Genomic DNA, 12,144 nt, shown 5'->3' on the forward strand with positions numbered 1-12,144 from the left:
CCAGACTTTTTTTTTTTTTTTTTTTTTTTTTTACTATAGAAAGATTAACTAAAAAAAGTTTTTCTTCTGTTGTATCAAATTAAAATATCTTGTGTTTGAGATTTTTAGTGTATCATTGGTGTGCTTTCAGGAGAAAATCTCTTGAAAGACCTCAGGTGCACCTGCTCTGTTCAGATGTGGTTTGCGATACAGCTGTGATTCTCGAGCTCGTGGAGGGAAGACGCAGTTTCTGCAGTCTGTGCCTCAAACTTTGTTCTCTGTTCTTTAACGGCGTTTGGCTTCCAGGAGGGACAGGGTTCTTTTTAAAGCTAAGGATTAAAGAAAAAAACACAAAGATCAGCGTCTGTCTCCGTGATCTCTCAGCTGCCAGCCCTTTCCTGACCTTGCAACCCTAAGATGCACAGTCCTCCCTCCCATAAGTACACTGGCAGCCAGGCTGAACCTCTGCACAAGTATCTTTCTGTGTGAGCTAACTACATTGGGTTGTTATCTGGAGGATGCCGGGCACACTGGGTGCCCTTGGCTGCTTCCGGTCTGCTGCCCTCAGTTAATGAGGTAAGGAAGCCCTTAAGCAAGTTGTTATTAGCTGAGAAACATGAATGCACCAGAGCTAGTATGGGTTTCTTTTGTTTTATTTTAACTTATCCACTCTCTTTTTAAAGTGTTTCCATCCCTTGGAAATAAGTCTCTCCCTCCCCCCGCTCCAACAGCAACCTTTATAAGGTTAGTGCCCATAGGAAGCTCCTGCAAGCCTGTGTTCCTTTCTGGCTATAGATGCTTTGGGGAGAAAATGAGGTATTGCTCTTCGCTCTGTTTCTCATGACCCAGCCCCTCTGCCCTTCACCACTTACCTGGTCCCAATCAGACTCGTGGCCCTGTTCAGGCTTGTTCTCAGTGCGTCCCAGGAGACTCTCCCAGCTTGCCTTGGGAGACTTAGTCTTTGCAGTCTGGCTGTCTTAGCCACTCATCGACTGAGAGTTGATTGCCTGAATCGCCAGAAGACAGTGTGAGGAGGGAAAGTGGTTTCTTCAACTCTGATCGGCTTTTTGAAACATTCAAACATAGTCCTCGGGTTTTAAGGAAGAACCCCAACAATTCGCTATGAAGTGAGGCACACTCCTCATGTGCCCAGAGCACTGCCTGGCCTGTCCAGCAAGATGCGAGCATTAGCCCACCTACTTGAACTCATTCCTACCCAGGTTGTTGGTGACTCAGCTCAAGGGTCGGTTCTAGGGTCGCCACATATAAGCATGGAGCAGAGACGCTACCATAAGGGCTGCTCAAGGAAATTATGCTTCATTTCTGGTAAGTGGCTCCTGTTTTAACAGAGTTGCTGCAAGGCTTCCATTGTATGGTGGCCAGCAAGTGTCCACCTTTTTCACTGATGAAGCTGCTGAGTCTTTGTGTCTGGGATTTCTTGGAGTACCCAAGACTAGGACGAGCCCTTTCCTCTCCCTGGCATTGGCGCAAGCTATAGTAGCCATTAGGAAGGGTTACTTGGAGCCAGGCAAAGACGTCGTTCAAGCGGGATGTCCTGTCATTAAGTACTGAGAGGAGAAGCGACCCTGACACTGTTAGGTGATAGGGAAGCAAAGTACATCCCGCCAGTTGTTAGCTGTGTTAGCCAGTGCAGTGCAGGGGTTACCAGTGGTGTTCAGGGACCCTTTTACAGCCCTGGCCTGAGGTCCTAGAGCTGGGCAGAGGAGGCATATACAGGCCTGCGAGGAGGAAACTGAACCTAAGGCTGCTAAAGCTGAGAAAAAAATGACCGTCCCTGGCTTTCATCATAAATTAGTCTTATAGCCGGTGGCTTTGTTCACTAAATATTAGCAGCTAAGGTCAGGGGCTGGTGAGCTGGGAGGATACAGCTGTTCCTGCCAGCCTGTGCTGTGATAACTAACTGCTCACTGGGTTAGCGCTGTTGGCTTTTCACCTCCTGTTTTCTCTGTGCTTTGGTAAGGGTGTGGGGAATCATTGGTAGACGTCACAGCAGAGTGTTCAGTCTGTGGGCATCCTGCCTTCATGACCTTCACCTCATCCTTCCTGGAGTCCACTGCCCTGGGGTATTTTTCCCCCATGGGAACAGAAGGGACAAACCTATTTTGGTACTCTCCCCTTCCTGGCTTCTAAAGAGAAGCCCAGAAATGCAGAGGATTGGGGAAACATTTGCTAGGGAAAGTCTGCCATTGCAAGGTCATGGTTTGGCGCCCATGTGTGCAAGGGAGATTTCTTCCTAACTGAAGGTGCCTGGGGTGGAGCGTTCCCTTGTGTGTCACGGGGGTCTCTTTCAGTTTAACTGAAGGGGGCATTTGTGTCTGCTCCTCCAGCTTGTGTTTTCCAGGTCTGTTGGTAATGGAGACATAAGCTGTGTGAGTGCCATTCAGACATTCCATTCACAGAAAGCCCACGTCAGTTCTCAGCACAACCCTCAGGGCACATCCCATCATCTGTAGGCCGCATCTTCAGCATGACTTGGGAAAGTTCCTCCAAACAGCTGACAGCGACCAAGGGCTGGTCCTGCCTTGTCTCTCATAAGACTGACTCTTTATGGCCTCAGCAAGTGGGTGATTAGAAGATGGAGTGAAGCCACAGGACCAGCAGTCTGGTCTGGGCCTAAGGTTGGTGGAAGCCATCTATTGATGTCACCAGCCTGTACTTTTACTTTGTTGCCACACAGCGTCCTGAGAACACAAAAAATGCTCGTGAGAAGTTGCTTAGATGATCTTACTAGCAATTGAGCTTTAAAACACAAGCTGCCTTCATTGCAAGGAGTACCCTGGTTTTTGGTGAGTTTTGATGGAAAAATCCAATGTTTTGCTTCTGTGTTTGCACTTACATTATGCTCAGATGTGGACACATCACAGTTGGACCTGAGGGTCCCTTACAGCAAACCCACAAGGAACTGAAGATGATGCTGCTGGAGACAGGGCAAGTGACACATGGAGATGGAGGGGGATGACCTTTTCCTCTATTTTATCCCCTGGAATTCACTAAAAGTGTCCTATAAAAGAGCACAGAAAGCAGTGCTGTGTGTTTATAATTGGGGTGTTTCTCTAAATGGGCCATTTGTCACTTTCATGTGTGATGGAGTGACGTGAGTACAGGTTCCCAGCACCCCTCACCCTAGCTGCCTTATCATCTGAGAAGATTTCAGGTCATAACCAGCTTTGCCCTGAGCTGTGCCAGGCTGGGCCGCCCTTCAGTGCACGTGACTAATTAGTTCCGAGTTCTCCCTGTGGCTGTGTGTGGATGCTGTCCTCTGTTCGAGGCTCTCCAGCTGAGTCCTGCATACTACACGTTAGGATTCCCTCCAGGCAAGGTATTACCGGAACCAGGCAGGCCGGCTCTTCACCATCCGGCCTGGTCCGGTGCGGTGCCACCATTTTATTTCTCCCTAGATATACTAGTTTTTATGGTAGGTGTAAATAAAAACGATTCTGGAAGTTGGAAAATCCTCACGACATCAAGAAGAAGAGACCTTGGAGAGTGAGACACTGGGTCTCCACAGTCCAGACACTCCACTAGCAATCATGTCTTACATCACCTTTCTCCAACCACTCACGGATTCAAGAGACAGATGGTCTGTACATGGCAGTGTGACAAGCCACTGAGCCACCCAGCCCAGAGTGTCTTTCACAGTGAGAGGTGGCATGCGAGCACTGGTACAAGACGTAACTGCAATGTACTTGCTTGGGTTCAGCTTCAACTGCTGAGGTCTGTGTTCTTCCTTGTAGCTATGTGTGGAGATGCCAGGCATGCACAGGAATGGCGGTGATATCCCAAGCCAGTCATCCTCCAGGAAGTCAGGGGCGGATCAGTCCTAGCCAGCCCTAAGCTCTTTGTGTGAGAGCTGCAGGGAGTCTCCTATCTGACTGTCATAACACCTGTAATCCCTGAAATTTGAGAGGCTGAGACATGGGGGTTATGAGTTCAAGGCCACAAAGCTCAGCAGCCCCAATTTGGCACCCAAAACCTGCAAGGCTCTTGGACAGCCACTGGTTTTTAGCTCAGGTGGAGGCCTGGAAGCACTCCTCTGATTCAAGACGATCTCTTAACTGTGAACCCCCATGAAGTAAAAACAATGAAACCAAGTTACATGTTTCCAGTGTATAATGGCACAGACTAAACATCCCCATTCTAAAAGGGAGGAATTTGAGCACAGCAAGGAAGGTTTAGACCAAAACAAAACCCAAGCCCAGCAGGGGAAACAGCAACCCTACAGCTCTACGCCAGCATCTGGTACTCATGGCAGCATCCTCTGGGCTCCAAAGGGCTGGGGTAGATGTGCCTGTCCAGCTGTGTTGCCTGCAGCAACTGTGACCTCCTCCGGTGGCTTCATTGGGTGACTACAGCCTTCCCCAGGTGTGATCTCTAACACATTTGCTAGTGTCCCCACCATTTCTTAGGTTTCATTTGACAGCATCACACGCAGCCTGCTCTAGAGCTCCTTCCTGAGAATCTGACCCTGGTACACATCCCTTGGTCTCAGCTGCCTTCGGGAACCGTGTTGAAAGCCTCCATGATCCTGTAACCCTTCCATTTTGTGTGCCTGAAAGACATGCTCTGCCAGCACAACACCAAGAAAGGTTTGGGGCCACCTCAGCTGTGGCAGCTGTGTGTCTTCTAGGCTAATCCCGGAAGAGCGTCTCCCTAGGTGGCCTGCTAAAGCACGATTCCCTTGGAAGATCTTTGTCCGTTCTCACTCTTGTCTATTTTTTACTTTTGAAAAGTATTTTACGTGCATGGGTGTTTCGCCTGCATGTGTGTCTGTGTAATGTGTGTGCTTGGTGCCCCTAGAGGCCAAAAGAGGGTATAAGGTTCCTTGGAACTGGAGCTGCAGACAGTTGTGAGCTTCCAAGTGATGCTGGAAATTGAACCTGGGTCCTCTGCAAATCAATTTGTTTTAATCTCCTGGAGCTTAAAGGACAGGGCCTTACCTTCAAGGTACCTTTCCTACTGGCCTGTGGGCTCGTCTGATTTCTCTTGTTTTATCAATCTCTTTAACCATTATAGCTGTTTTGTCAGCACCAGCATTACAACTTTTATCTCATTCATGACTTTCCTCAGCACTGCACATTTTTCCCTGTCTTTCACCCTTCTCCTACTGTGACTCTTACATAAGAGCAGTGACACAGCTTAGATGTTGTGCTATCTTAAAATTTCCCATGAAAACTTAGTCCATTACTAGTCTCACTAAAAAAAAAAAAAAAAAAATCAGGATACAGATTTTTTTTTTTTTTTGGTCAGACTATAACAGAACAGGAATGGCCTCTAGCCCAATTCTTGATAGAGTCCTCATTTTCCTCTGACTTCTAATGAGCCTGCCCTTTCCATGTTTCTATTGGCATTCTTATCTTCTGAACAGCCCAGAATGGCTTCTTAAGATCTGTTTATAGCCTTCTGGAGATTCTGTAGCCTAAAGCTCCGCTCTTCCACAATCTTCTTACAAACCAGTTCCAAAGACCCACAAACCACAAGGTCAGGCTTATCACAATAATAGTGCCACTTCTTGCATCAAAATATGTATTAGGCAGACTTCTGTAGAGGAACAGAACCAACGGTGTGTGTGTGTTGTACAAGTGACTTCATTAGGATGGCTTATATGACAGGAGCTGGTTTGTCCAGCAGTGGTCATCTACACACCAGAGAGGCAGAGAATGATGGTGGCTGCCGGCTGCAAGAAGCTGGATGCTTTAGAAACTGGGTGCTCCCAGAGATTTGCTGATATTGAATTAACATTTGAAAGGCCAAAGAAGCTGGAGTCATGTCGGCAGAGGCTGCCAGCAGCAGTGATAGGCAAACTTGCTTAGGCGCAGGCACAAAGGACAGCACAGGTTTTTTTCCCTCAGGTTTTTTGGGGCACTGAATGGAAGCTAAGGCTTACACTGAAGGTGGGTTTTTCCCTGCTGATTATCTCAGGGGATGCTCCACAGAAACTGGGGCATTGAATATCAATCCAGCGACACTGACCACAGTATACTGAGCATCACAGTATATTTGCAGATCACATGATTTAATATTTAAAAGCCCCGATTTCACACACAAAACAAGATTAAATGAATGGATAAAGTTGCAGGATACAAAATCCTGGGGAAAAAAATCACTTTTTATTCAATAATCAAAAATAAAATTCATTTAGAAGTTAAAAGATTAAATACTTGGAAAATAGATTGGAAGACTTTGCCGAGATTCTACCCAAAGAAATCTACAAGGTTTTTTTGTTTGTTTGTTTGTTTGTTTGGTTTTTGCTGTTTTTGTTTTTCATGACAGTGTTTCTCCATTTCCCTGCCTGTCTTAGAACTTAATCTGTAGACCAGGCTAGCCTCAAACTCCGAGAGCTACCTCTGCCTCCCCAGTGCTAGGATTAAAGGTGTGCACCACCACACCCAGCTCACAATCTACAAATTTAATACAATCTGAGTCAAAATTCCAGGGGCATGTTTAACTGAAATAGAAAAACCTGTTCTTAAAAACTTATGAAATCTTAGGACTCCAAATAACCAAAGAAATGTTCAACATAATCCAAGTATAGGTCTCTCCCTTCACTTCAGAACAGACTAAAATGCTAAAGTCATCAACTGATGGAGGCATGAAGACTCTGAGCAGTTAAGTAAAGCCCCAACAAATAACTCAAACATGTATGGCCAATACATTAACAACAAAGTGTCGAAACTGCTCTGTGAGGGCAGAATAGTTTTCTCAAGCTGTGCTAGGAAGACAGGCAACCGTTTATGGTATGCAAAAATGCTTATCAAAAGCTTTTTTTGTTTTTTTTAATGTGAACCAGCTGGTGGTGGTGCACACGCCTTTAGTCCCAGCACTCAGGAGGCAGAAGCAGGCAGATCTCTGTGTTTTCGAGGTCAGCCTGGTCTACAGAGTGAGTTCCTGGGACAGCCAGAGTTAAAACAGAGAAACCCTGTCTTGAAGCTGAACCCTCCTCCCCCGCCTTTTTCCTCCTTGGCTCTCTGAAGGCCAGATGGGTCAGCAGCAGCTCTACTTGAGTCACCGAGGAAGTTCCACCAGGGCTCTTGCTCCTGCCCCGTGTGCTCTGATCCGGAAACACGGGCTCAACATGTTCCAGCAGTGTTTCCTTCAGCACTCGAAGCACATGAGTTTCCTTAAGGTGGACTGAGCGGCCTTGATTGGATTATTCAAGACTGTCTACCCAGTGAATCTGATCATGCTAGTCTTTGTGTATAAAGAATAGAAAAGTAAAGACCTTCAAAAGAAAAAAAGAAACTGCCTCCCCAAAATTGTGTTGTGTGTGTCCAAACACACACACACACACACACACACACACACACTTGCACACACATGCACATTCATGGGTCTGTACAGGAGTGCAGATGCCAATGGAGGCCAGAACAGGGTGTTGGATCTTCAGTTGCAAGCCAGCTGCCCCCCAGTGGGTACTCAGAACTGAACTCCCGCACTCTGAAAGCGCAGCAAGCACTCTTGCCCACAGAGCCGGCTCTCTACCCCTAGATCAAGTAAGTCCACAGAGCTCAAGAGATGGCTGAGTTGCTGACGGCACTTGCTGTTGGCACCTGATTACCCTGAACTCAATTCCTGAAAACAGTGGAAGGAGAGAGCCAGCTCCCAAACGCTGTTCTCTTTCACCTGCAATGACATGCACATACGTCTATACACCACCCAGAACCACACATGACCGGTGCGCACGCAGGCTCTGTGGGTTGACACGAGGCAGGGAAGGTGCCTGGTGCCTCGGGGCCACATCGCTGAGCCACTTTCTGCTGGGTGACTTGCTTCCAGGCGAGTCCAATTTAATCCAAACTGCACTCACGGTTGGCACGTGTTGCTGGGGCGCCGCTTTTCACAGCTGGCTATTTCCTCAGGACAGAAATAGCAAGTGGATCACAGGGTGGGTCTGGTGGGTAAAGGCATAAGCAATTATGCTTCCTTAGATGTGGGTAAGGTAACAGCTACGTGCATTCTGAGACTCGGGGCCACCAGATGGCCGTAATCCTGCCTGGTAAGTATCGGCTGTGCATCACCTTGTGCTTTCTCCCCCCGTAAGATACTGGATCTGGCGTAGAACTGCGAGATGAGTGGGGCTGCGCATGAGTGTACATACTGGAACACTCAGTGGTGGAGAGGAGGCAGAAACTTGTCTGCTTTTGAAAACCTTCAGAAAGCAATGGTGGCAGAATTTGCAATTTCCAAAAGGGAAGATGTGTCTAAACTGACAAGGGAGACATCTTTGGCTGATTTCAACAAGCCTGTTTAAAGGTAAACTAACAAGTATTATCACAGGGTTCCAAACACAACAGGCCATCACCACCACAGATACACAAACACACACACACACACACACACACACACACACAGTGGGGGAGGGGAGTGGAAAGATATTTCCTAAGTTCATCCTTTTAAGGCTGTTTTAACCTGATAACAAAAATAGATGAAGATATCACAAAAAATACTATAAACTAGTTCATATAAAAATCTCTTATAAACATGAATGTGACTTCTGCTATAACCTAAAGGATTCATCAAGTATCTTTTTCTATAGCACAGGTCATAAAGTCCTTCAGCCTATATATATATATGTGTGTGTGTGTGTGTGTGTGTATACATTTTATATATACATATACTTTTTAAAAATAATTTATTCACTTTATGTCCTCATTGTAGGCTCTTCCCTCATCTCCTCCTGGTTCTACCCTCTCTCCCTTTTCCTCCCTGTCCCCTCCCCTAGTCCACAGAAAGGGAGAGCCCTCCTCCGATACTGTCTGACCCCAGGCTGTCAAGTCTCACAGGACTGGCTGCATCCTCTTCCTCTGTGGCCTGGCAAGGCTGCCTCACCAGGGGGAAGTGATCAAAGAGGAGTCCTTGTCAGAGACAGCCCCCTTCAGCCTACTGCCATCATGGGAAGGGTTTGTTCCTCCTCCAATTACAAATAGCATCGCTGGGTGTAGCTGTCTGGGTCGGCAGTTACCTCTGAGATTGCACTGTATCAGGAATGCCAGCACTCCTGGCATTTAGAGCTTCAGGGAAAGTATCTCGTTCTGATGGACATGCCTTTACATGTCGACCTGATGTTTCTGCCACTTGCAATATAGTTTCTTTGCGTTGTATATTTAGTGTCGATTTTAACATGGCAAAGAGAGTTTCTCTTCCTCATCTCATCTGTTCGGTGTCCTGGATCTGAATTGCTGGATTTCTCCCTAACTCGCAGAAATTTTGTTTTGTTTTAATGTTTTCCATGCCAAGTGGGCTTATTCTTGTATGCCTTCAAGCCACACATCTGACTTTCAATAGTGCTGTGTACTAGCTGACGTCCCCACTCGTACCTCATCTTTCTTCCTGTTGCCTCACTTCAATTCCACCGCTTTGCTCTTGAGCTCAGCTCTTCTGTCCTACCCTTGATCCGTTCTATTAAGACCTTCCTTGGGTTTTATTTTCGTTTCTGGCATTTCAGACGCGTTTTTCTTCAGCAACTCTATCTTTTTATTGAATTCCTCTTTCATACCTTGTACCCTCTTCCTTCTGTCATTCGGCTCTTTGTGTTCTCACTTAGAAGTTTATCTTTGCGAGGCAGGGTACTGTGTGCAGCATTAACACCAGCATTTGGGAGGCAGAGACAGGTGGAGCCCAGGAGCTTTGAGGTCAGGCTGGTCTACACAGTGTCTTCCATGTCAACCAGAGCTACAATAGTGAGAGCCTGCCTCCAAAAAGGGGGGAAGAAAGAAGTGGGGGCTGGGCGGGCATGGTGGCCAGCCTTTAATTAATTAATTAAAGGCGGGCATGCCTTTAATCCCAGCATGAAAGGGGCAGAGGCAAGCGGATATCTGTGAGTTTGAGGCCAGCCTGGCAGATTTGTAAAGCAAGTCCAAGACAGCCAGGGTTACACAGAGAATCCCTGTCTTAAAAAGAAAAAAAAAAGAGGGATGCTTCTCTTCTTTGAACACAGTTATAGTCTTTTTTTTTTTTTTTTTTTTCAAGTTCTCAACCATTTTTTCAAGTCCTGTCTGGAATTTCATCTGCTGTATGTCATTATTATAGGATCAGTAATTTTGTAATTAACGCTTAGTAACTGCAATAGTAATGTAGTAATTAACTCTTACTGCACTGCACTTAGATTTACTGATTTACATCAGGCATTACTTCATGTTTCTTTTATTATTTAATCAGCTATATTCTCTCAGTTGAAGTATCACACCATGCAGTTTGGATGGGATATAGTTGAAGTGTATAGTTCAGAAAATAGTTCCTCAGGGTTGGAGCTCAGGGTGCCTGGTGAAACCTCTATATTCCCAGAGTAGACTATTAACCACACACAGCTGCTGGATATTTTCACTATGTAACGGTTGTACTAGTCAATTAACAATACTGACACCTTGGGCTTCAAAAGCTGTTGCAGACTAAATAAATGGGGACAGGGAAGGTGTGGAGGAAAGAGTTGGAGAGTGATGTGATCAAAACATGCATGAAACTCAAAGCTCTTATTAGAGTGTTGGTATGTTCTTGTGGAATGTCAACGATTTACCCTGTTCATTCAAATGCTGATTTCTCTCCCCCACTATCTGGTTTCAATCCGGACATTGCATTGTGAAATAAGCATCACTTGTCTCAAGTACTCGTAAACATACCATTTGTTTTCTATGTTGTCAATTAAAACAACCAGCCACAATGCTGAGCAATGGAGAGGATAGGGTGGGACATCCTGGTCCGGGGTGGGAGGGAGAGAAGGAAGCAAGCTGGAGGGAGAAGAGAGAATCCGGAGGAGAGGTCTTGGAACCATGTGGAAAAATGAACCAGACCTAAGATATGACTAAAACCAAGTATAATGGGTGAAATCTGATGGTAGGAAACTGTGTGGGCTTGGAGGTTTAGGATGGAGTAACTATTGCATTGTGCTCTAGGTTAATTAAATAAATTCTAGTCTCTGTGTGGTGATTTGGTTATACAGCTATTCATGAATAACCGCTGCTTAACTAAAAGATATATCAATAGTAAATATTTAATATACCATAACATTAGAGAGAACTAATAAAGTATTTCAAAGTTTATTTTTATTTCGCCCCAAATATTTTTTTTTATCTGAGACAGGGTTTCTCAGTGTATAGCTCGCTCTGTAGACCAGGCTGGCCTTGAACTCACAGAGATCTGCCTGCTTCCTAGAGTGCTGGGATTAAAGGCATGCACCACCACCGCCTGGCAAATAATACTTTTCTATAAGCTTTGTCTTACTGTTTTATCAATGTGAAGAGACACCATAACCAAAGCAACTTATAAAAGGAAGCACTTAAATGGAGGCTTAAAGAGTTTCAGAGGGTTAGCCCATGCCTATCAAGGCTGGGAGCATGGCACTGCCGCAGTAACTGAGCGCTCATATGATCTGCAAGTTGCAGGCAGAGAGTGAGCAAGACTGAGCCTGGTGTGGGCTTCTGAACCTCAAAGCCCACCCCCAATGTCACACCTATCCCATACGAGGTCACACCTCCTAATCCTTCCCAAACAGTTCCACTAACTAGAGACAACCTTTCAAATGTATGGGCCCGTGGGAGCTGTTCTCAGTCAAACCATCAGGATCTATGCTTTCTCACTGGAAGTTGTGTATCACAATGACTGAAAAGTATGTTTTTTTTTTTTCAATCTTTTGCATAAATTATACTGAAGACTCTCAAAGGGGTGATGTTAGCACTAGTTTTTAAACTATTTTATTTATGCTTCTTATGTCCCTTTCTCCCTACTCCTAATTCCTTTCAACAGCCCAAAACCGGGTAGGAGAGGAAGAAGGTTAGTGGGGAGAGGGGCAGAGTTCTCTTAGCTACTTCCTGCTAAGGTTAGGGTTATCGGGTTCCTTGGGCAAATCCAATCTTCTTTTTAGGATATCTCCAATTTCTTATCAAACTTCGTCAACAGCAACCAGGAGCAGCAGGGGGAAGCACCAGCAGCCACCTTCTTTCTCAGAGCTCCCCAACACTCTCTAGGCTCTGGCATTTATTCCCTCCCTTCTCCAGAGTCCTCAGATTTAAACTATCTGCAACTGGTAAAGAGCTCTGCTCAGAGCACGCATGAGGTAAATACTTTGCTGCTGTGGACAATCTAATCAGTCCCATACTCTACACCTAGGATCAAAACAAAATCATGTTTATATCCACAACTGGTGACAAGGCA

The sequence above is a fragment of the Psammomys obesus genome, unplaced genomic scaffold, assembly GCF_907164565.1.
Source record: "Psammomys obesus unplaced genomic scaffold, mPsaObe1.curated_primary_1811, whole genome shotgun sequence".
Taxonomy (NCBI): Eukaryota; Metazoa; Chordata; class Mammalia; order Rodentia; family Muridae; genus Psammomys; species Psammomys obesus.